We start from the raw sequence: 26,014 nt of genomic DNA, 5'->3' as shown, positions 1-26,014 counted from the left end.
AAGGCCTTCAATTTATCATGGATCTCAGAGCTTGAAGGAAGTATAAGAAAGTCAGCCTCACTTTGGATAATTATTGTCTTACCCCCATTTTACAGATGGAGCAACTGAGGCCCAGTAAGTTTCAGTGACTTGTCCAAGGCCAGTCTTCTTCTTTTCTTTTTCAGGCCCTGTGGTACCTTTGTTAGATATTTCTGTGAAAACTGCTTTAAATATTTAGCTTTTCATTTTGTAATCAAATCAGATAGTGATACAGTCTCAAGCAAGAGAGAGTAAATGTTGCTTCAAATGCGGGATCAGACCAGATTTTCACACCAGAAGATAACTATCTGTCTTCAGATATAGCTTCCTAATGACTACATTTCAAAACAGAGGTTCCCTCTCTTTGATTTTCCCCTGTGATCACGTAGAAGCACAGGCACCAGATAGTTGGAACGATGCCATTAAAAATATTTATATTGGTATGCAGTTGTTTGCATCCTAGCTTGTGTGCTACTCTAATAGCACAGTGACAAACATGACATTTCCTCCAAGTAATTAGAGAAGCCAGCAGACATTTAGAGAGAGTTGGCTCTTCACTGACACAGGAAGCACAGCCTCACAGACTGGGGTTTCCGGAATCATGACAGTGGGGATTTTTAACCCAACCCATGCTCCTTCCTGGTAAAGAACAGAGGCACTTCAGAGAGCTGGGTACTAACCTTGGGCCTGGGAAGCACTTCCAGGTGAGATGGTCATAGCGTCACCAGGTGTGTCAGGGGCGCTGTGCCCGTAGCTACCTGAGATGAGAGGGAGGCTGTCCCCAGAAGTAGAGACAACAGGGGCAAAAGTACTGACCTGCACGCGGTGGCCAAGTTAAGGAAACATGAGTGATGTGGTTTGGCTGGAGATTGTGTGATGCCCAAGTTGGAGTCAATAGCTTGGGTGACCATACGTAGAGGGGTGCCAGTAAAAGTCTCAATTTATGCCTGTTGTTCATCAATGAACACCCATTAATTATTTTTTGTTCTGCTTTTACTTTCAAAAGGGTCCTAGTTTTAAAGATACATCATGGGCTCACTCTATCTCCAGTGAGAGATGAGGCAACAAGAACTGTTTTTGGAGGATTAAGGAAAGAAGCTAAAGAGTTTGGACTTTAGTTTCCTGGCTAGGGCCTCAGACTGCAGTGTCCGCGGGGCCATGACATGAGTGAATAATGAGTGACAGAGTGGGCAGCTACTATGAAACAGCTCCAGTCAATAGATGCCATGTAAGTATGTGGACCCAGGTTATTCGTCAGGGTTCTCCAGAGAGACAGAAGCAGTAATAATTATAAAGCAGATATTTCTAAATCTCTGCATTTATGTTTACAGATATATGAAAATTTTACTATAAATTTATATATACACACATATAAATATAAATAAACACATATAAATAAAGAGATTTATTATAGGAATTGGCTCCTGTGGTTATGGAGACTAAGAAGTTTCATGATCTGCCACCTGCAAGCTGAAGGCCCAGGAGAACTGGCAGTGTAATTCAGTCCAATTCCACAAGCCCAAGAATTAGAGGCATGGCAGGGCAGTAATGGATATACCAGCCTGAATCCAAAACTCTGAGAACCAGGAACTCTGATGTCCTGGTTCAACAGGAGAAGACAGTGTCTCAGTTCAAGCAGCAAGAGCAAATTAACCCTTCCTCTGGCTTTTTATTCCATTCAGGCACTCATCGGCTTGGACGAAGTTTACCCACATTGGGATTGGAGACTGGAGACTGTCTTCACTCATCAGTTCACCAACTAAAATCCTAATCACTTCAGGAACTACCCTCATGGACAAACACAGAAATACTGTTTATCTATCTGGACATCCTTAATCTAGGTAAGTGGACACATAAAACTATCATACTGGGCTTGCCAGACCTGCTGGTGTTTGAGACAAGGTAGAAATCTGAATTTTTATGTGTGACTCCTGATTTTAAAATATTGTTCAAAAATTTTACACACAACGTGTAGGTCAAACAAAACCTGTCTATACACTGACCTAAGGCCACCAATCTGCCCCTCTAATGGGCATTGAGGGTCTGGGAAAGATTTCTGGGGAGAGGATGGTTAGAGCTATTTAGAGCTGCAGATCAGTGGAACCTTGGTGTCAAGGAGGAGTTTAGTTGGATGAGAGCCAAAGTGGGACTTGTAGCTGAGCGCTCCTTGACGTACATAGTCCAGGTAAGGCAGGTGGCAGCTCTGAATGACTGGGGGCAATGGGAGTACAGGTGAGGACAAGGTGCTAGATACATTGCAGAGGCCCAGGGGTTAGAAGCTGGCTGAAGTCCTGGCCTTGAAAGGCTGTGGAGGAGGGCACAGGGAAGTGAGGTGGAGTTCTCCAGCAGGTTGGTTGTTTCACCATATGGAGGTCACAGTCTCTATAATAGGCCAGAGGGTCCTAAAGCACAAGCAATGTGAGGCTTTACTTCTTCTTCAAAAGGTCCTGTCTGGAATTCAGCATCACCTTTGATGAGAGAAGAGTGTCCAGGAGCTCTGGTGGTGCAAGCACTGGTGTTGAGTTGTAGGCTGAGCCTGCTCAGGTGAAAGGGTGCAACGTGATCAATCCTGGGGAGGTGTACTGACTTCTCAGCCAGCCTCTGGTGGTGCATGAGAAACCCATTATAAGCTTGGCTAACTCATTTTGGGGGTATATGCTAACTCTGGGTCTTCATTTACGGTCAATGAGAGACTTTAAAAAATAAGTGCAGATATTTCAGACAGCCACAAAAACAGCCATTCTCTCACAGTGCTGCTTCCTGCTCCAGAAGCATGACTTGGTGATTCCAGGAGCCAAGTGGGAATATGAGCTGTTAAAGTTAGAGGTGGACTTCTTATTCTGGGGTATTAACCAAAGTGTAAGTCAGCAAAGCCAAGTTATATACAGCAATATAGATGATGGTTAATTCTTACAATGACTATGTGAGGTAGATCTGATAGTATTCCCATATTATAAATGAGGAGACCAAGTCTCCAAGGGGAGAGGACAGATAAGGCAACCAAATGGAGAAAAAGGACCACATTAAACTAAGAATTATTGTGGTCAGGATGGGCTTAACTAGTAGACAACACTGTCTATGAGTACATGAGGGAAACTGAGATGTCTTCATTAAGCCAAACACTTTCTTGAGGGAGAAAAATGATGTGTAATTGCTGTCCCCCTTCTTCCCCATAGCACTATTGTAAATATCATGCAGGGGTTAAGAACTAGACATTTGGAATTCAAACCTCAGTCTTACCATTTAATAGTTTGTGACATTGAACGGATTATTTATCCTTTCTGTCTCTCAGGTTCCCCACCTATAAAGTGGGGATAATAATGATACCTACCTCACAAGGTTGTTGTGAGTCTTAAAGGAATACACACACACACACACACGCACACACATATTTACTTTAAAACAATATATATATTGTTTTAAAAGTTTCTACTACGGCACCAAGATGCAACAGAGGTTGAAATCCAAAGGAGAAGCTATGTCACATGCAGGACTATGGACTAGAGGGGCAGGCACTGGTTAACCACTTCTCGAAACCCTCACCATAGTGAGGATATGAAAAGATAGTGAGGTATTGAGAAGATCACTTTTTGAGTGAGCTGTTAGTGGGCTGGGGCTCCTCCTACACCCTCACCCATTCCAAGAGAGAGTGGAAAAGACTCCTGGCACTGAGGACAAGAGGATTGGTGCCAGGCTCACACCTATGGCAGCAGAGTAGAGGGCAGCATCTGGAAGCAGTCACACTCTCCTTTTTCAGCAGGCTAAAGGTATATGCATTCTGGGCCAGGTATGGAACTCCTGTTAGAACAGGCCTGAAAGGGACCCTACAAAGAGAGGGTCCTCAGCACTAGCACCAAGGCTTTGAATTCCCTTGGGGTCAGTAGTTAGGTGTAATAGTTAATTTTATGAACCAACCTGATTAGGTCATGAGATGACCAGACATTTGGTCAAACATTATTTTGAGTGTGTTTATTTAGGGTGTTTCTGGATGAGAGTAACATTTGAATTGGTAGATTGAATAAAGCAGATTGTTCTCTCTAATGTGAGTGGGCCTCACCCAATCAGCAAAAGACTTGAATAGAACAAAAAAATTAAGGAGGAACTCCTTTGGCCTGCCTACTTTGAGCTGGGACATTGGTCTCTTCTTCCCTTCAGACTTGAAATAAGACATTCATTCTCTTTGGGTTTCAAACCTGCTGGCTTTGGACTTGAACTTATGCTACTGGATTTCCTGGTTTTCAGGCCTTTGGATTTAAACTGGATGTCTCTTGACTCTTGTAGGTCTCCAGCTTGCTGATGGCAGATCTTGGAATCTCTCAGCTTCTATAATCACGTGGACCAATTCCTTATAATAAATCCATCCATCCATCCATCCAGAACCTTTTGGTTCTGTTTTTCTGGAGAACCTTGACTGGGGTTGAAGAGGAGGATAGGGAAGGCTGACAGAAGAAAAGTCACTGGCTACATTGAAGAACCCACGAAAGTGCCACATGAGAAACACTGTCAGCTTTAAAGCCCTAGAAGGTCCAGAAAGTAAGAGACCATCCTAAGTTAGGACCTGTCATATAATTAATTTTCTACTCCCTTATTTACTTCTTCCCCTGGTTATGCTGGGGGTTGGGGTAGGGCTGAGGGTGGGGAAAGGTGTGAGGCAAAAGAGCAGCCAAGTAAGATGGGAGGACATGGGAGAGAGAAGGAGGAGCTGACTACATGTGTTTCCCAGATTACCTGCCACTGGTCCTTTTGGTTGGAGAGGAGTAGAAACTGCCAAGCAGGAAGAAAGAAGGCCTTGCACCACTTCTGGTGTCCAAGGAGATTTATTGAAGGAGATATGTATGAAGAATAAAGAGGGAGGAGGCAATATTAGGCAGAAGGAGAGGTTTTGGGCCATGATGTAGGAGGAAAAAGGAAAGAGAATTGGGTAGGAAGAACCTCAGACCACAGCGCAATGTGGAGCAAGTCTGAGTAAGGCTGGCTAGTCCACAAGCTATAGTGCCTTAGTGTTACCAGCTAGTCCCATAGTTATTCCTTTAGCTAGTCTCCTAACAAAGTTTGCCCCATTGGAAGAGTCCCCTTGCAGGCAGGAATGGCTTGGTTCTAGCACCCTGCTGCATATACTTGGCTTTTAGCTGGAAGCAGCCCTGGGAGGGTCGCCTTGGTACACATATGAAGGGCAACAACTGGGCTGTCAGTCAACTCTGTCCCCCACAGCAGATTCTCCTGAAGATTTGAGCATCACCTCCACAGTCACCGTAAGCCCTGCCCACACTCCCCCATGCCCTCTTGCTTGCTCTCTAACAGTCACACAAGCTGCAAAGAACCCACGTGCAGCAGAGCTGGAAAGGGGAGAACAATTTAACTCTGATTCAAGTTTCAAGTTTTGGTTATTGCATGGGATCTGACCATTGTAATCACTGAATTGGGACTGTTTGCATTTTAAAGTGACTAGAACTTTTTATTACCTAAGAGTGACCAAAGGAATGATGTAGACTATTTGAGTTTTCATCCAAGAAGGCCACCCCCAATGAGGAGGTGAAAATAAACTGTGAGACTCAAAGTAAAAATACCTTTATGACACCATTTCCTGAGTCCTGCTTGTTCAATATAGTGGTTATAGCTATAAAGTGCTTAGAATAGTGGCTGGCCTACAGTAACTACTAAATAATAGAGGCTAGTCAAGCAATTCTGAAGCCCTAGAAGGAGGAGAGAGAGGAGACTGGGGACAGGAAAGGGAGGGGGAAAGCAGTAAGGGCAGATGCAAATGTGTCGTTGTGGGTATCTAGCCTTGTTACTAGAAGCTGATCTCTGGGAGCACCCTACCCAAGCATGAGGTCTGCAAGGGGCCGGGGGCTGGGAGAGGTTGGATGAACACCCATCTCTGGCATTAATTAGTTTATAAAACCACTGTATTTGAAGGAGGAGAAGGAGACTCATCTGTTCTGTTGGCTGGAGCCCAGCCCTCTGGGGGCATGTGTGTCCTTCCCTGAAGGAGTGGCTGTGTCCGCTAGGCTATTTAGAGAATAACCCCCAACCTGGCCCTGAAACAACATCAGCCAATTTTGTTGAGCCTTGCCTGTGGCTATGAAGGGATCAGCACAAGTGAAAAATCCATTTCTGTTCTTAAGATGCCAGAAAATATAGTTGGGGGAAAAAATGCATGCAAATAGAAAATTTATAATAAAGACTTATGAAAAGCTCAAAGTAAAAGATCCAGGTGATAATGAAGAGCTGGCATCGGGACATTGCAATTTTAACTGCCAGATGAATGCTTCAGGCCAGGATTGCTTTAGGAGTTCAGGGCAGGGAGGCCATTGGACTTGGAATCATACAGCAAGAGATGGAATTATGTTCCTGACTTTGGACACAGTGCTTAACCACTTCGAGCTTCAATTTCCTAACCTGCCATGAAGGATGAGAATATGAGAAAAGAGAATATCGTGCTTGTGAAAACATACTGTATTTCATAACTGTTAATTTTCTCTCTGCCTTTCAAGTGGCTGGGGTGGTGAGAATGGTCAAGGGCTAAGGGGGCTTGAGTTGAGTCTTACACTTAGAGGAGGATTTGGTGTATGTGTGTGTGGTCACAGGTAGGCTGCAGTATGGAAAAGCTTGGAGAAGGGAAAGTGCAAGGTGTTTTGGTTAATGGAAACGATTTGATTGGTATGGGGTTAAGGGATATGAAGGTGGATGGAAGGGTGAGTTAGGGGTTGAGATTGTGGGGGTCCTTAAAATTCAAGATCATGGTGATAATTATGACCGCTTAGCTAGTGTTATGGGCTGAATTATGTCTCCCCAAAATTCATGTGTTGAAACACCTAACCCTCGATACCTCAGAATGTGACAATGCTTGGAAACAGGGTCTTTACAGAGGTACTTAAGGTAAAATGAGGTCTTTAGGGTGGGACCTAATCCAATATGACTGGTGTCTTTATAAGTAGGGGAGATTTTCACAGAGACACACCTAGAGACACAGGGAGAAGATGGCCATCTATAAGCCGAGGAGAGAGTCCTGGAACATATCCTTTCCTCACAGCCCTCAGAAGCAATCAACCCTGTTGACATGCTGTTCTCAGACTTCTAGCCTCCAGAATGGTGACAAAGTAAATCTCTGTTGTTTAAACTGTCCTGTGTATGGTGTCTTGTTACAGCAACCCTAGCAAATTAATATAGCTAGGGTAAGACCTTTACATGTGTTATTTTGTCAATAGGCAAAGAGAGTATTCTTACCAGAGCATGGTTATAACCTTGTGGTGACTGCTTGGGTTCAAATCCTGGCTCCTCTATTTATAGTTTGGACATCAAATGCAGATGATAGTAATAGTGTAGTTGGAGTTAGAAGAGAGTGTGTAAGTGGTGGGGAGATTTACTTAGGACCTAAGCAAGATTAAGTCATATATAGTCCAAAGTACTGTCCCCTGAACTTGGTCTCTGGAGGATATCTATGAGCCTTATAATTGCTGAAAAACTCCTTACCAGTTTTATCTAGATCTTGACCCAGAGCTCTCCTGTAATTTTCCATGGAAGCATTTGTGCTTCCAGGTGGATCCTGCCCATGAGATCTATACCTTGACGGGCCCTTGATTTAGCCAGTATTCTCTGTTCTGCTGCCCTCCACTCTCTTCTATGGGTGCCTTGACCAACTTCCTCATACATAACAAGGTCTTGGTCACTGTTATGGGCTGAATGTTCTATTCCCTCCCCCATTCATATGTTGAAACCCCTCAATGTGATGGTCTTAGAAGGCGGTCTTTTGGGATGTGCTTAGGTCATGAGTGTGGTGGAGCCCTCATAAGGGTGATTGGTGCCTTTATAAGAGGGACCCCAGGGAGCTGCCTTGCCTTTTTTCTGCCATGTGAGGATTCAGTGAAAAGTTGGCTGCAACCGAGAAGAGGGCTCTCAACAGGACTTGACCATCCTCATACCCTGATCTCAGACTTCTTGCTTCAAAATGGTGAGAAATCAATGCTTATTGCTCAAGCCACCTAGTCTATGGTGATTTGTTATAGCAGCCTGAACTAAGACAGTCATCAATTGGCTATTGGGGTGAACATAATTTTTTAAAGCAGAAGGTGCTAGTAGCCAGTAAAGAACTAAATGTAACAAGAATAGAAAGATTGGGTAACTTCATAGTCTTTTTTTCACTTAAAGAAAGTATATTTTGTATGTTTTTCACTTAAAAGTAATGTTTATTATAAGAAATATAAAAAACTCAGAAATAAAAAGAGAAAAAAAATATTAATCATTCTGATTATATAAGGATAACAGAGAAATTGGTACCTGGAGCAAGAGGTGATCTCTAGAGTATATGTAAACAACTTCGAAACTGTTGTGCAAACTTGTTCAGGCTTGTTCAAACCTGCTCTATGGCTAATATACTTTTTTGTTCCTTTGATAACCCCTAAGGCAGACCTTATGTCTCTTTCTAAATTGTCAAATAATAAAATTCACTTATAATTTCTAATCACAAAACACACCTTTCAACAATTCAAATGTCCATTCTGAGTAATAGCAATATTCAGGATTTAATTTAAAGTTTTTCTGTAACTGAGACTGGCAACTATCCACCAAAATCCATTTTCCTCCCATTTTCCTTTATAATAAGAGTTTTAATCATCTAGATGGTCAACTACTATATTTCCCAGTCTCCTTTGCAGTTAGGGGTAATTATGTGACTGAATTCTAGCTAGTGGAATATGTTTCATTTCTAGGTCTGTCCCTTAAAAACTTCCCATACATGCTCCATACAGTTTCCTCTTTCCAGTTGACTAAGATGGAAGTGACCCCAGGGCGTTGTTGGAAGCTGTGTATTAGGTACCATTAGCCAGGGTCCCTGCATAATTTGTATGGTGCATCCTACCTTCCGCACTGCTCCAACCCTGGAACTTTCCTGGACTGTTATATGAGAAAGAAACCAACTTTTGTGTTTAGTCAATAAATGTTTGGGTCTATTTGTTGCTGCAGACTAGGCTACTCTAATATATTCTCTAGCTCAGGTCCACATCAGGCTGCCGTGGAAAGGCTCTCTTTTGCTGGTTTGTGGCTCCTTTCACTGCACTCAACTCTGTTGACCATCTGTAGTTTCTGACTCCTCTGGGGTTGGCAGGAGTACCGAGGAGAGGTTTGAGACAGGAAAGATCTTACTTCACTGGGACTGTCATGATCTTGCTGTTTTTGTGCTTTTGTTGTTTTGGTAAGTTGACTTTTTCTCTGTGGGTTGCTTTTGTGAGTTGTGCTCGATGTCTTCTGTTTGTTCCTCCAGATCTAATCTTTTATGCCCTTCAACCTGCTCTGGCCTCAGCAGAAGGCTGACCTGTATACACTATATCAAAGGGCTACCTTTACCTTTTAGCATTTACTGGAAGGAGACTGCAAAGAGGCAGGAGAAGGAGGTTGGGGTATTTGTTCCCCTGATTCCTTCTCTGTAGGGCTGCCACTGTCTGCCTGCATCCCTCCACTGAAGGTCGCAACTACTGTTGGGAAGATCTCTTTAAATGCTGCTCTCTGTGTCTGGGCTCTGGTAACCATTCTCACCCTCCTTCCTTCAGGCCAGGCTGTTATTAGTTGCATAACACTGCACTATTCTCTGAGGTCTTCTTCCACCCTGCCCACACTGTCACTCATAATCTCTTTATTAAACTGTCCTCAGATTATCAGACTTAAGTGCCACCAGTTCTCCTGCTAGGCCCCAACTAAAACAATGGGCTCTTCAAAGATGCCCCACTGGCATCACCTAACAGTGTGCACCTCCGAGGATGTGGGCAGTGCTTCTGCTACGCTGCTGCTTTACAAGTTCTCGCTCGTCACTGTGGTCTGTCTCCTCTATTGGAGGTCACGTTGCCTCTCCAAGTGCTTCACTGGGGCAGGAAATTGAGACTCACAGATGTTCTGTGACTTGTCCAAGGCTCCAGAGCTAGTGAGTGGTTGAGCCCAGAGTCAACCCCAGTTCCAGTTCCCACCAAAGCTGGTGCCCTTTCTCAGTTCTGCAAGCTTGTCTTCCTACCAGTTAAAAATGAAATCATCCTAGTCTTCAGCCTGACTAGAATTCTGCATGGATAAAAGCGTGAGTTGGAATCGATGGAGCTGGCCTTCTTCTGGTGTGAAGATAAATGCCTGACAAGATGATTCTATTAGGAAGTTATAGGCAGGAGTTATAATAAGTAATTAGGCTTGGATTCTGCTGTGCTTCTGTCGAACAAGGTAGCCAATGACTCAGTGAGAATGAGCTGCCAGCAATGGATCCACTTGGCAGGTATGTGAAGGCCAAAGGGCCATGTTAATTAATACTTCAGTTTGAGTGGGGGCTAGTTCTGCTTTCATAATCATTCCCCTTCTTGGCTCCTACTGCGTCAGGCCTGAAAACCTCTTACAACCACCTGGGCATCTCTTGGCAAATGCAGTGTTGCTACCACATCACCTCAGTCTCCTTTGTATGTTGGAAGCAGGGTGGGAATAAGTCCATTGCTCTCTTGCCTCATACTTCCTGGAGGGCAGCTATCTTGCCAGGCCCTCAGCCTGGATTTCCCTTCAAAGTGGCATCACAAGTTTCTCCCCTAGGATGCTTTCCTTGATCCCGCCTGCCTGGGTACCTCTGCTACATGCTTTCACAGTGCCCTGTTCCTATGCCCTCTATTAGTTCAAGAAGTGTTTATTCTACAATGACTGCATACCTCGTCCTCTTCTAGGACCTTGTTCTAAAATTCATGATAGCACTTATATCATTGTTCTGTAATTGTCTACTTTGAAAGACCCAAGATAAGCCACTGACTTTAAAAAGGAAATATTCATATTTTTAGCTTGGCTAGAATTCTGCATGAATTCTGAGGGCCGTATCTTATTATTATTTTTAAAATATTTTATTAAACAATTGTTATTTAAAATATTCTTTGTAGCCTAGGCAAGAATGAATGAACAGATATAGCATTTGGTATCAACTATTGGGTAAGCTGAGGTTTGGGGTTTCCTCAACAGTCTTTTTCTTGGCAAGAGAAGAAACTAAGCCAGTCAAGTGCTGTTGAATGACACCTCCCAGACGATGAGGCAGAGTCCAGATTGGAACTCAGGGCCCATACCTCTGTCCTTCAGTCTCCGCATTGCTCCTGTACCATCTTGGCCTGATGAAGCCGGTACAACCACATGAGGCAGATATGAAGAGAGTTTCTGCTTCTGAATTCTGTGGGAAGACTCCAGAGAGTTGAGAGAACTGTGGGGACATCTCCATGATCTCTGAATGTTTCAGATAAGGACACTGAGGTCCCAAGGTCTGTGGCTGCCCAAAGCCATCCAGGTGGAGGGTTGGGGTGAAAAACTAAGTTTATCACCTTTCAGTCACATGACACTGTCAAATCAGTGCTGAGGGTCCTGTCCTGGAAAGGTTGCATTTGAGTGCCTCCTCATTGGTCTGAGAAGTGCTGACTCTCCCACATTGATAGCTGGTGAGCAATCATGCCCTGAAGGTAGCTGTTTGGGGAGGTACTGTGTGTCCTTTCTGCCCCCTGCCCCCACCCTCTCAGATCCAGTGTGCGAAACAGAGGCTCTATAAGTATTTATTTGATACTCGGCCTCAGGAATCTTAGACCAATGCAAATAACATTAACAATAGTTTGTACAGCACTTCACAGTCCTCTAAGTGCTTTCACATACATTATCTCATTTTGTGTACCTGCTCTTGTTTGAAATTGTTGCAGGGTGTAAGCATGTAATTAAAATATCAATTAAGCCAGGTTCTGAAATGAATCAGTCTGTGTTTGAGCATGAATTAAAACAAAACAAAACAAAATAAAACAAACAAAAAAAACCCCAGCAACTCATCAATCTAGGACTAATTTTTCAGGTTAGACTCACGGCCCACCTTCTCTTCACATTAATTTTGTTCCGATTTCATCATACAACTCACCATAGCATACGACTTCAGTTTTCCCTAATTTTGCTTATAACATTATGTTCTCTGTCAAGAATTCTTCCCCCTTTATCTATCTGAGAGAAAAAAAATCTTCCTTAATCTTCAAAACCCAATATCTCAAATTTTGTTACAGTTTTCTTAACACCTTTTTTTTTGGCCCCCTCCACTCCTGCAGAATGAATAAGCTGCTTCCTCCTGAATGCTCTCACAGACTGTGTTATGTCACATCTTACACGATATTATAATAATTAAGTTTTGTTCATTCTTTTTCATCAGACAGAACATCCTGAGAACAGAGCTGTTTTATTATCTCTAGTGCCCAGTACGTGGTAGGTGTTAGATGCATGCCTGTTTAAAGAATGAAGAGTGCCTGAGGCCTTTGGTAGCCAGGTGGGGGGTCCCTGTAGATTGGTATTTATTAACCTGCTGTTCCACATGTGGCCCAGCCCAAAGCCAGACGAGCAGGCTCCCTGGCGCTGAGGCCAGTGCTGGGGGCCAAATTACACTTTCGGTGCAGTCTCATTTCAGCATGAAGCTGCTTGCCAGGTAAAGAATAAATCTCAAGTTTTACATCTTGTTTGCTTGACTTTCTAACCAGACTGCTCAGCAAAACAAAACAAAAAAAAAACCCTACAAAAATCTATTAAATTTGGCAAACAAAATATGCAGGAAGGATTATAGAACAGTTGGTTTCTTTGAATGCATCTGGCAATGTGTTCTATGTTGCTTTTTTCAAAAATTAATTGCCTCTGTAAACAGTATTGAGGTGTGCGTGCAGGTACATGCATGCACACATTGGTGAGTGAGCATGTCTGAGCATGCATGCGCACATGCACTGATGACAGGGTATAGTTGAAGGGCTAAGGGATTTGGAGGTCAGGCATACTAAGGTTCGAATCCAGTGTGACTGCTCACCAGCTGTACAATCCAGTGTGTCTGTAAAATGGGGATGACAAGACCTACATCGTGAGCTCATAGTGAGGCTTCAAAGGGAGCCAAAGAGCCAGCACAATTCCCTGCACGTAAACTCTCCTCGCCAAAGGTGATTTGAGCACTGGATGCTTTGCTGTTCCTGGAAAGCTCTCTCTCTCTTGGAACCTTATCCACATATTTATCTCATTTTTGTGGCATTTGACAGAACCGCCTATTGTCATTTATCTTATTCCATATACCTATCTGTCTTCCTAACTGCACTGAACTAACTTGACGGGAGAGCTGTCTCTAACACTCTTTCTACCTTTCAGGGACCTTGCAAGGGGGGATGCTCGTTAGGTAGTTTGGCCAGAGGGACCATGACCCCATTGGGAAGACCCCAGAAAGAGCCTGAATCTCCACGGGGGTCTTCTCTGCTTCTAGGTCTCACTTGGACTCTGACCCCTGGGCTGGTAGAAGGTCCTAACACTAAAAGACTATTTTAGAAGTTGCTCTTCAGCTCTTTCTCTTGGTCATAAGTGTGAGGATGAGTAGCATGACTAGCCAGAGAGAACGCACATGGCTTCACAGCAACTCCTTCACTAGCAGCTACAATCCCCTGATTTTTGTGTCCTTGTCGTAAAAATGGGAGCAATAACACTTCCCTCATAGGACTGCTTCTAGGATGAAATGATAAGGCAGTGGAACACATTAAGTGGGATGCGGCCTGGCACACGTTAAGGTATTCAGTTTTTCTTACTACCACAGTTTTTCAATTTTAAAATGCCATCGATTATGAGATGAACTACAGATAACAGCTTTTCAGGAAAAATTTGAGTGTCAATTACCAACTAAATTCATGCATCTTAACCTCATACTCATTAAAAAGTGCATAAACGAGCTATGAATTATCTCCACTTTGGTCACAGAGATGAATTGCTGAAAGAGGACATGAGGTAAGAAGCAATAATCACCAGTGCAATTGGATGACAACCTCGATGATCACCCTGCCGTTCGCCATAATGCTGGTAGACCCAAAAGACCGCACTGCAGCCTCTCCCAGGCCTGGGACAGAGAGTGTCAAGAACTCTCGCCTGGATCCACTGGGCTTTATGTGTGTGGTTTTGGCCTTCCAGAGCCAGCCGTGATCAAGGCCAGGCACATCCTCAGTGTCTGTCTACCATCAAGTGGAGTCAGCTGGCATCTGGCAGACCAGTCTCCACTGTTGGGCTTCCTCATTGTTCTTAGATCTTTTTTGTTCTTCTCATATTTGGGAAGGATGGCTAGCCCCTGTCAGAGCTCTCCCTTTTTCTCTGTGTTGGCTTAGTCTATAGGACTGTGTCAGTGCCTTGATTTCCCCTCTCAAGTTCATTGTATCTGTCAAGATTTAGTCAGGAAAAAAGAAGCCACACTAGGTATATCAAACAGAGGAGGTTGAATACAGGCTCTAGGATGCATAGGTGTTGGAAAGCTGGGACAGCAAAAGGGAGATTGCACAGTGACCCAGAATTTATCAGCTGCTGGGAGAAGCTTTCACAGCCCGGGCTGGGGGAACAAAAGGGAGGAGGGGACATTACTAAAACCTGAGCATACAGAGGAAGGGTTGCAGGCTCCATGGAGGAGGGGCTGTTGCAGCTGAAGTTGGAATGATGGAACCAACACATTTTAGAGACATCACCAAAAGAAGAAGGGAAGAGACAAAGTGTCTTTATGAGGTCACATTATTCCCTTTCTCTTGCCTTCTGTTCTCCAGCATCTTTATTGAGAAAACTTCTTAAGAAGTCAGCTGGCAGAGGAGCCTAGGCATTACAGTGCAGTACACAGAAGGTGGTCTGGGGTGAGAGACAGTAGGTAAATAATAAGTGCATTCAGGCACTTGACAGAAATTTATTAAGTATGTTCTAAATGTAGGGCACTGTTATAGTGCTGGGGAGTCAGCAGTGAACCAAGCATAAAGTCCCTGCCTGCTAAGAGCTACATTTTAGTGGAGAAATAGCCAACAAACATAAAAAAAGTAAAGTATACAGTATCTCAGATGGTGGTAAAGGTTATAGACAAAAAATACAACAGGGAAAGGGATTGGGAGTGGTGGGAGTAGGTGGGTGAGCAGAAAAGATTTCATTTAGAAGGGGTATTTTACTGAGAAGTGAGGGACTGAGCCTGACACTATCTGGGGGAAGAGTCATTACAGGCAGAGACATATAGCAAATGCAAAAGTCCTGGGGCCTATCATGCTTAAGGAATAATAAAGAAGTCATAGCAGACAGTGCAAGGAGAGAAGTATTAGGAAATGAAGCCAGAGAGACAGCTGCCAAGAGCAGTTTGGTTTTCAGAAGAGAAAAATGGGAACCCCTTAGAACAAGCGATCCGCCTAAAAATCTTTACATAAGTTTTTATTAAGCCAGCCCCTCCTGACTATTTTCACTGACCTCCTTCCCACCTCTTATGGGCTCAGAAGAGAGGCAAAAGGGGTAGGGCTTAAAGACAGACCCTGCAGGGCCTTGGGAGGCCACTATAATGGCTTTTATGCTAAGTGAGATGGAAAGCCATTTTCATGTTCTGCCCTGCTCAGTACCTACTTTCTCCTCCCTGTTCCAAATCAGAAGTAGAGGTCCACCCGGATCCCTCGCTCAATAACTGGGATTCGCCTTCCTCTGATCCCAACGGATACACATTGTCTACTAGACTTTTGGCTTCCTAAAAACAGGGCCCTACCTAACTAGTGCTTGGCACCCAGTAGGGGCTTAGTAAATCCCTTGAATGAATGAATAGTTAAGCAGACCTTCATTTCTCTCATTTGTCACCAGTATTGTGACATGTCGATTTAGCTGATTCAAAGCCAATGTCAACTGGGTGCACAGAATCATTCCAACTTGTTAGTTGGAGCCTAATAAATAATAGAGCAGTTGCTTGGTTGACTTTCAAACTGGTTGCGTGAAACTTATGTAGCTGTAGTCTCTATCTCCGTGAATACTTTGGGGCCAAAGAGTTACTACACAGAGGTGTGCCCATCCCACGGCTTTCTGGTAATGATGGAGGGTTTTTTCCCCTCCTTTTTATTAGTGATAAAGGTTTTGTTGAAGATAATTGTATTTTGAGCAGCACAGTTAATGAACTAGCTAAGCATCAATAGATGGAATCATAAAACCATTAAACACCAAGAGCAATAATGGGAAACTATGTCTGGTGGTAATGAAATTAAGTGTCTTTATGAGGTCACTTTATTCCTTTTCTCCTCGGCTCTCTTGCCCTCCTGAGTACTTGGCGACTGCTGCTTCTAATTGCTGTTTCACTAAAATGCACAATGCTATCCATTTTGTGTTTTAATTCAAGTATTTCTAGGGCCTTCAGGATCATTAAACCCTCTACCAAGGGAATGCAGTAGAAGTGGCGGTTATGAAAGCTTCTGGAAGTGGCCCAGGAGTGTGGGAGAGTGAGGACAGCAGGAAAGGTGGAGAAGGAATAAAAGAGACCTGCTGAACTTAGTACTGAACTCAAACTGATGAATACCAGTGCTCAAGGTTGAGCCCATGAGGGCCTTCGGTACAACCCCGAAGTTAAGTCAGGGCCACTCACAAAGGGATTAGTGTCCATGACTATACTTGTACTTGAACCATACTTTTTAGTTTGAGAGCACATTCACCCATATAATTCCCTTTGGGCATTGTGAAAATCCCATATAACTTTTTATCTCCTCTTTTCAGACGAGGAAACTAAGGCTCATGAGGTTTAAGTGACATAACTCTCACTGCCCATTAGAGTCCAAAGCTATTATTCTTCTCTTTATGCCAGGGCGCCTCATGGGTATTGAACCAAATCACTTGCTAATGATTTAACACTTGCCCAACAAAGGTCATGGTACCATTAATTAATTCAATAATTCTAGAAATGTTTATTGAGTATCTATTATATTCCGGGAGTATAATGATGAGCAAAACCGACTCCTTCCCATCCTCACATAACTTAGATGTAACTGGGGAGACTTAAAGAAGCAACAACAAACAGCGAATTAGGTGATATGATACAGAAAACATCATCTTGGAGAAGGTGGTGACAGGAGTCCCCCAAACTAATCTACAGGACAAGAAACCTTCCTGGAGGAAGTGAAGTTTAAACTGAGGCCTGAAATATGGAAGTTAAAAAGGTGAAGGAGAAAGAAGAGTATAAAAGGTATGGCAGAAATGTGAGAGGGAGTGGTGGCTGACTTTATTTAGCAGGGAGCTTAAATCGATAGGAGCAAGGAACTGATTTTGTGGGGGCCGACAGGAAAGAGAAATCAGGAATGCCTTATTGGGACCTGGTTTGGTCACCTGGTTGGGGTATGGACGATGATGCCATTTTCCGAGACAGAGAGCACTGTGGGAAGAGTGCAAGAGTGGAGTTGGGGTGGGGTAAGACGAAAATTACTGAGCGTATCCCACTCTTATAACAATGAGCCCTAAAAGGCTAGATAGCTGGCCAGGCCTAGTGTTATCTCAGGGCTAAGATGTGAATTAAAGCCCTGATTTAGACATGGTGTTAATTCTTTCCTCGAGCCACCTGTAAAGCCTGTACATTAAGTTTGTTTCTACCCTGCTGAGGAATTGAATGGACAGACTGAAGCCTCAAAATGATCACTGCCAGCTGGAATGATAAGGCCAAACACAATGGAATTTAATAGGGCAAATGTAAATAACACCCCTTAGGTATATGAGATCAGTTGTTCATGTAAAGGATAAAAAACCTGGCTTAATAGCAGCTCATCTCAACAGAACTTAATAGAGTCAGCTAGCCTGTGAATTCCAGGTAAATCAACAGTGTCATGTGGCTGCCCCTTCTCTTCCTTCTAGTGCCACCTTGATGTTTGAAGTACTACAGAGGAACTCATGAAGGTGATTATCCAACCAGAAAAGAGAAAAACTTATAAGAAAAGTGCAGCAGCCAAGGAGAGGCCAGTTCAGAGAGATGTCAGACAGGGCTGAGCTGCAGGGGCCTGCAGGGAAGGGGTCCAGGCATATCTCCAACAACATATCTGGAAAAACCAGAGTCAAGGGACATAATTCTCAACCCACAAGGTGGCCTCAGAGAGAGGGATTTGTTTGGGCTGGAAGTAGAAGAAAGGGTAAAGGAAATGATAAAGGGAGGAGAATCCTCCAAAAGCCAATTCTTGTATTAATTTGTTTCAATCGTATGTTTGAATACTGATATGTGCTTAGCTCTCTGCTGTGGGAAGTTCTTTAAAGCATTAGGTACAATACGAACAGTGCTTACTGGTCCGGCTCAGACCACAAGTGCTATCCAGAGGCTGGTGAGATATATGAGGACAGGGAGATCAAAGAATATGTCACGGGAGAGCTGGGGGCCAGGGAAGATGTCTCAGGCAAAGCATGAGTTGGGGAAAATGAGAAAATAAGCTAACTTGAGCCTTAGGAAATAGGTGGGACATGTAAGGGTATGGCCAGAGTTTGGCATGCTTGGCAGGACAGACAAGTTGCTGAGATGTGATGAAGATTGCTGAGGTGAACTCTTATCTGTGGGGTGTAGAGTCCATGAAAGGGTCCCCTGGCTGGGGAAGCTAAATTGAAGAATGACTCTGATCTCTGACTTTCCTCCATATTGGTTTCTCCCTTTATAGTGTGTGCCCTAGGTGGCTGATGACTGTTGTGTTGTGTTGACAATCTACTGCAGGCATGAGTGCCTAGACAGTAGTGAGGAGGCAAGCTTCAAGGACAACCTTTGGGGGAGAAACCCCAGTGCCCTCTGATGGGAAATCAAATTAAATGAGAGCAGGATGTGAAGGTGCTTTGTGAACTGCAGAATGTAGGAGATTTCCCTTCTTTCTTTTTTTTCTTCCTTCCTTTATCCTTCATTCTTCCTTCTCCCCAATATTCACAGAGAAATAGCTGCATAGCAGGCAGTCTGGGAAGGGACGGAGATACAAGAAGGATCAGAACACAGATCCTGCTCCTCATCGCTCATAACGGAGAGGGGAGATCAGACACTCAGATAAGGTGCATTATTTCTTTGGTTTTAAGGTGCATTCTCTATATAAAAACTTTTCAGAAGAAAAAAAATCAGAATCCCTACCACACTAAATGTACACATTGCTGCAAAACATCCCGATTTTAGAAACATTCAAATGTGATTAAAAAAAAAAATGTGTCTTTTAGAACTGAGCAATATGAGCAATCTTAACATGATGGGAATGGGTACAGTGAACATTCAAATGTGAGAAAAAAATGTGTCATGGAAGTGGTAGTTACAGCAGTGTGATCATTGTCACAATAGGAGTGGGTATAAGGTGCCATTGGAACCCACTGGAGGAAGCTCTTGAAACTGCCTAAGGACACCAGATAAGGCTTCAGCAGAAGATGGTGCTGGAAGGCTCCATCCAGGGAACAATGGTGGACAAGGGTGGGTAAAGAGGCCAGAGGAGGGGCTTTGGGTGGAGGTAGCTGCCTCTGCAGGGACAGGAGACAAAGGGGAGAGCGATGCATTCTGGGAGCAGGTGCTTATCTTTATTGCGACTGCTATTATCAGCAGAAGGACCCAGGGGCCTTCAGTTTGGAGGAGCCTGGAGGAGCCTGATCACAACAGAGAAGGAGATGTGGGCCCCACAGTGTAACAGGACGAGGCATCTCTGCTCCACTTGCCCATTTCTTGAGAAGTTTTTCTGTGTTCTATTTACATAATGTATAAACCAATTGCCTAATGCAAAAATGATGTGTTCTCAATAGTGAGAAAGTACAACAGATTTCAATCAATAGACTCAGAGTTTTTCATTAAATCTGCTTGCCTATTTCCTTAAATCTTTTCTCCAGGGGAAGTACACCCTTTCGAAGAGATTGATTGTGTTGCCCCCTGAGCACATATACTTCTTACAGCTTCTCCCTCTCTCCCTTTCTTTTCTATCTTTTTCTCTTCTTTCCAGTTGTTGTCAGGCAGCTAGCTGCTCAGCTGAAACATCAAGCAGGTATCATGCCTCATATGCATGTGAGGCTGTTTCTGAAATGCATCCTCACAAAACGACCTTTGGGAATTGGTATGATGAAAATGTCATTAGAAGGAAATTTACATAAGTTGGTTCCAGAAGGAAGGAACACTACTGGTATTTAAACAGAGCCCAATAAATGGTCTGGAATGGCCTCCCCAGGAAGGCCTGGTGAAAGAGGAGAGAATAAGTTTAATTAGGACATTCTCCTGGATTGTGTCTCTTTGTGCTCACAGGAGAATGGTTGTTCTCTTGGGGCAGAGAAACACCCATCTGGTCCTTTCTGCATTCACTCGATAGCTCAACTCATCCTGGGCCCAGAAGAGAGTATCCCATGGCTGCTTCCTCTTCATACTTTCTCATCCCTGGGAGGGCCCTGGGCTGTCAGAGCACAGAGAATCAGGGTGGATATAGGCTGTGATGGAAATGGCATCCAGTGGGAGCCACCAGCCTGGCTCCTCCTGCTGGTTCTGCCATGGGGCCTCTTTGGAGAGCATTTCCTCATTTGTGAAATCAGATAGTTTACTAGTTGATCTCTAAGGCTCTGTTTTACCTCTATGACAGTAATTCAAACAAGAATAAAGACACTGTTGCTGAATATTTACACTGTGTGCTAGACACTCTTCTAAGAGCTTTACATATTTTATCTCATTTAATCTTCACAGCAACTTTGTGAGGTTTGTAAAATATAATAAATTGAGCCACTTTAAAATGGAGCTGGAGCTGCCATCCCAGAGGAACTGCCTTGCACATTTTATACCTCAAACCTTTGGAATGTTAAAACAGGGCAAAATAACCTTCAGACTGGGCCTAAATCAACCTGTGTCTCAAAGAACTGATCGCAAGGATAACAATACAGAGATATTATAATTACCAGTCTAGTGTTTATTAGACAGAAAATCTAAAACATTCTTTAGAATGAACATCACTATGCTATATTATCTGTACCAATAGAAATGCCCCCTATCTATTGATGTAATTGTCTCTTTCTCTTTCTCATAGATACTTCTTGGCTTTGTCTTCTAATTAGAATGTTATTTGGGCTTCTGCCTGAATTTTTAAATCTCAAATAAATGCTTGTTTCCTCTCATTTTGAAAGGCCTTTTATTTTTAGGCTAACAGGTTCATACTCTTAGTATCCCATTTTACAGATAAGGAACTAAGGCTTAGAGATATTATGTATCTAGTTCCAGAAAACACAACTGGTAAATGGCAGAACTGGAATGAGTCCATGTCTTTGATTCTGTAGCCCACGCTAGTTAGGTGTTGTCTTAGTCCAGGCTGCTATAACAAGTTATCATAGAATGGATGGCTTAAATAACATTTATTTCTCACCATTTGGAGGCTGTGAGGTCCAAGATTAATGTGCCAGCAGAATCAGTGCCTGGTGAGAGCTGTCTTCCTGGTTTGCAGATGGCTGCTTTCTTGCTGTGTCCTCACACGACAGAGTTCTAGTCTTTTCCTCTTCTTATAAGGACATTTATTTCATTACAAGAGCCCTACTTCACAACCTTATCTAAACCTAATCACCTCCAAAAGCCCCTACCTCCTAGTACCATCTCATTGGAGATTAGGGTTTCGACATATGAATTCTGGGGGGACACAACATTTATTCCATAACCTGCATTATTCAATAATGTCTCCTTCCATGATTTGGAATATAGGTGGAGACTTGAGTTAACCTTGGGAGCACAGTAGGAGAACATATAGCTCCCTCACCTTCTGCGTAGGGCACACGGGGAGTTGTCAAGTGCAAAGCTGTTGTGTCTGTTAGCAAGACTCTGGAAGAGTGAACAAGGATCCTGTGTAATGTTTATGAATCCAGATACTCCCTGATCACGAGCCACTTTCCAGGAGTATCTGTGATAGTTTGTGAACATCCATCCGTCAATTCCACAAATATTTTTTGAATACCTACACTGTTATCAGGGTCTGGGAAATTTAGACAGAGAGCTTGCATTCTAGTAGGGAAAAAAGTTGTCAACCAACTAATCACACAAATAAAAATCTAATTGAAAATTGTGTTAAATACTAGGAAAGGCTGTGCTATGAGAATACATCCTAGGAGGCCAGATCTGGTCCTCGCGGAGGATATGGCTGTTAAAGGTTTCCTTGGGGAAGTGATTAATGAGCTGAGATCTAAAGGACCTGAAGACTTCAACTAGACAAAGGAGAAGAAGGGGTGGGCCAAGCTGGTGTGGCTAATGTTGAAACAGCAGGAATGAGGGGGTGAGGTATGGAGGGTTATGGAGAGCCAAGATATATAGGGTTTTGTAGGTAACTTAAGAAGTTTGCACTTTATTCTAAGTGCACTGGAAAACCATTGCAAGGTTTTTTAAACAGGAAAGTGATGTAAACTGATTTGCATTTAAACAAAATCATCACTCGGTTCCTGTTTGGAAGAGGCCCAGGTGGGAACAGAAAACCAGTTGGTGGGCTGATGCCCATCCATCTTGTAGATTGAATAAGAGCTGAAAGTAACTGGGCTAGAGTTGGCAGTGGAAATAAAAAGAAAAGGAAGCATTAGGGGGATATTTAGGAAGTAAAATCAGCAAAATATAGGGGAATGGCTTGAGTTAGGGTTGCATAATCCGGAATGAATAAGCTCATTTAGTACTCTGATGTGGCAACTTGTTTTTAAGAGGTAATGCCACTTTCTAATGCTTCCCCAAGTGCCTAGCTGGGTCAGTTAGGATGACTTCGACTGCAGGTAAACACAAAACAGGTGAGCCTACTCAACAGCTGTAAACTATTAGGAGCTATCTCACACAGCGGTGGCGCTGTTCTCGGGTGGTGGGATCAGCTCTGTGGTGTGATCAAGGACACAGGTTCTTTGCTTTTCTTCACTCTGCCGACTTTCTAGGCTGGCTTCCCTTGTGGTGTTATGATGTCCTTGACATTTCAAGACATCAGACACTCAGTCGCAACTGCATCCTTTTCAGTTTTGAGTGGCCAGACTGAGTCACATTTGCATCCTGTGAATCAACCTCTGCCCGGACAATGGGGTTACCATGATGGCTTATGTCACTTAGGATTTCGCTCTGGACTGGGAATGGAGCCATCTTGTCAGAGGAGTGGATAAGTGGACTAATCTGTGGTTTTGTTACAAGGGACTAGATATTGGTGCTCATTGAGTTTGTCATGGTGTCCTGAACCAACGAGTCCCAGATTTTAAACTTCTTAGACTAATAAGTACAATAAAAGGAATGGATGGGGGAACTGGCAGTAGGATTGCCAATTTTTTATTTTTACCTAGTAAAGACATTTAAAAATTGTGATCCACTGTCTCTATTATTTCGTCAAAAGAACATTTTAAAAGCAAAGAAAAAAAATCAGTTTAATAAGTTTAGCATCATTAAACCTTGCTCTTTTTTCTCATTTCTCTTATCTGAAACTTGGGAACCACTCTTTTGGACAACTATGAACCACTCTTTTGGACAACTATGAACCACATAAAACAGACATTCCTAACTAGGATCCAAAGGCCCATCGGGTTTATGGAATAGAAGTCAGAGGGTCCATGAACATGGGTAGGGAAAAACTATACCTTCATTTTTACTATCCTCTATTTGATATGTAGCATTTCTTTCAGTTACAAATGTGACAAAAAACCAGTGTATTAACATGACATCACAAATATTTTTATGTCATATTATAGTTGTTGTAGATATCTGGAAATTGAATTTTTGTCCACCACTATTTTGAAACTACAGAAGCTGTTAGACTGGCTGCTGGAAGCTTGGGATCAGTCTTCCCCACAGACTCTCCTGTGATGTAGCTGGCTGTTGTCTGGCAACTCTGCATGGGTCGGGTCGGCCACCGAGCAGTGGATTTGAGTGTTCTTATGGGGGTGACCCAGACATTTCAATATTCCTCAAGGGTAATCACTTGTGGATCAATATGCAGAAGGAGTTGCATTATTTCCATAGTTTGCTAAAGTTTTGCAAATCTGAATCGCTCTAATGTGGGTTTTTCACTTTCCATCTACAATGCGACCCTTGGTGACACAGGAGAGTTCAAATATGTCTGATTGCTGAGCTAACTGTTCAAGTGTGATATTTAAAGTAACTTCTTGTGATTGCTACCAGATTGCACGGTGACACGGGTCATGCACAGTGCGGTACACTTTGTGTAATAGTCCTCTCTTTGACTTATGTTTCCTCTTTTACATGTCTGTTATGAAATAAAGTCTTACATGCACAGTATGTTTTTCGTGCATTGTTCTTATACTATAACCCTGTGAATTGCCACACGTTAAAAAAAAATCATTGTGGAACAGTGACAATATGAAAAATGAAAACCATTATTTCCAGAAAGTCATGGAAAGTCATGAAACAATAGCTAAATTCGGGGGAGGAAAGGACTCCTGAGCAATGGCTGTAGCCTCCTATCTATACATAGGTTAAAAGATGTTAATAGTGCAAAAACTTTGGCTAAGTATAAAACCTGCCTTGTTTTACTTATTTGTCATAAAATTTAATGAATATTTCATACTTTACTTAATTAACATATAAATTATTCCCTTCTCTGTAGATTTATCAAACAAATTACTTAGGAACCACAAAGTATTACATTTTAAAGAATGTCACTGGAATAAAAAAAAATTTTTATTTTCCCTTTATTTATTATTTATTTTTTACGAACTCAATTTATCTTGAGTTGGCAAAGAAAAGGAAGATCCAATGAAAACTACATACCTGGTTTCATTTCCATTAATGAAGCAATGGAATATAAAAGCCATAATGACTTTTTTTCTTTTGTGGAAAAATTCTTGAGAATGGGATTTGAAGTCAGGAAGGCTGAAAGAGTACTTCATGTCTGTTTACCTAGAGAATGCATCTAAAGAAAATGAAGGGTTTTGTGTGTATGCGAAGAGAGAAAGCTCAATTTAAGAAAGCTAGGATACTTCAAAACTGTGCATTTGCCATTTCGTGAAAATCTTTGCTGGAAGCATTCTTGAAGTTTCTTACCAAGTGCCAAACAAAAGAAGCCTCACATTACTGGAGAAACTACCTGAAGCCACACACACACTGGAAATGTGGAGCAGGCTGGAAGTGGCTCTCTAGTCAAACGAAGTGCTTTCATATTTTGAAGTGTGTTATGGACGAATTGGCAGTCTTGCCATTCTCCTCAGTAAGTCACTTGATAAAACTACATACATCTTTCAATAAAATCACCTCCTTGTTTTGTTCACAATGACCCTGCTAATGTCAATAAATAGGAATTCTTGATTTGTGGGTGCCTTTGAAAACTGCAAAGGGGATTGGATTAAACATGGCTGCATGAGAGACGTCTCCAGGTCTCTCCCCTTGAAGCAACAATAAGCTGAACACCTAAAACTCAAAAGAAAACACCCAAGCTGCATGAGGTCTGTGCATAAAAGCTACCACAGGTCAGAACCCTGGGCGTCAGGCAGTGGGCTGGGAGAAATAAAGAAACTGCCTCTCGCAGCTGACAGAGCTCCCTGTAGGAGGAAGGGGAGGGGAGAAGGTGCAGAGATTTCCCTGAAAAGCCCTGCCCGAGAGTGCCGTGAGCTCCACATGGCCGGTGGCAGTGTCCAATAATCAGGGCAGAAGGCAGAGAAACAAGGACGGGAGAAAAGTGGCAATGGTAGAGAAACAACAGTTGATTTTAATCAGCCACAGCTGCAAAACTTGAGGCTGAGCTGCAGCCTCCAACTCCCAATCCAGAGGGACCTTCCCTCCACACCCTCTGAGACCAAACACCATGAAGCCCTAGGAGAATCTGAGCAAACACTACCGAAACTGTCACTAACACTGACAGGAACTGAGATTGAGGGTAGCCAGCATGATTAAACATCTATCAGCGAAAAAAAGACATTAGATGCCACCTACTGGAAACCAAAAGAAAAACACCTTATTTGCAAGAGGCTAGAGACCATTATATAATAAATCTTCTTTCTGGAAAACTGCAAAGACTGCTGACATTTTGGAAATGGTGTAAAGTTTTTTTTTTTTTAAAGCTTTATATCCTTGCTCAGGAGCTCTTGTAATGTTTGGTTGCACATCTGATGTTGTTACTTTAGTAAAAAAGGGAACATTTCATGTTGTTTTCTGTTGCTGCATTTAACACAGGTTTTCCAAAAATCCCGAGAGAAGTTTATTTCAATGGCCATAAAGTCATCAACTTTATCAAAAGCTAGTCTCCAAATCAGTATTTTTATAGGTTTTGTTAAGAACAGTGGCATAAAACCA

The 26,014-nt window shown here is 42.8% G+C and overlaps 1 long non-coding RNA gene across 1 annotated transcript; it reads left to right on the top strand.

Annotated features, from left to right (window-relative positions):
* The first annotated feature begins 1,027 nt into the window (after positions 1 to 1,027).
* LOC107512958 lies at positions 1,028 to 24,173 on the top strand. Its single transcript, XR_001597446.2, has 5 exons — positions 1,028 to 1,246; positions 1,701 to 1,859; positions 4,300 to 4,551; positions 14,583 to 14,680; positions 23,513 to 24,173. It is a non-coding gene; the product is annotated as an uncharacterized LOC107512958 (long non-coding RNA).
* The last annotated feature ends 1,841 nt before the right edge of the window (positions 24,174 to 26,014 follow it).

The sequence above is a fragment of the Rousettus aegyptiacus genome, unplaced genomic scaffold (genome assembly GCF_014176215.1).
Source record: "Rousettus aegyptiacus isolate mRouAeg1 unplaced genomic scaffold, mRouAeg1.p scaffold_m13_p_5, whole genome shotgun sequence".
Lineage (NCBI taxonomy): Eukaryota > Metazoa > Chordata > Mammalia > Chiroptera > Pteropodidae > Rousettus > Rousettus aegyptiacus.
The sequence above is the reverse complement of the archived record's forward strand: the minus strand, read 5'-3'. Positions and strand labels throughout refer to the sequence as shown.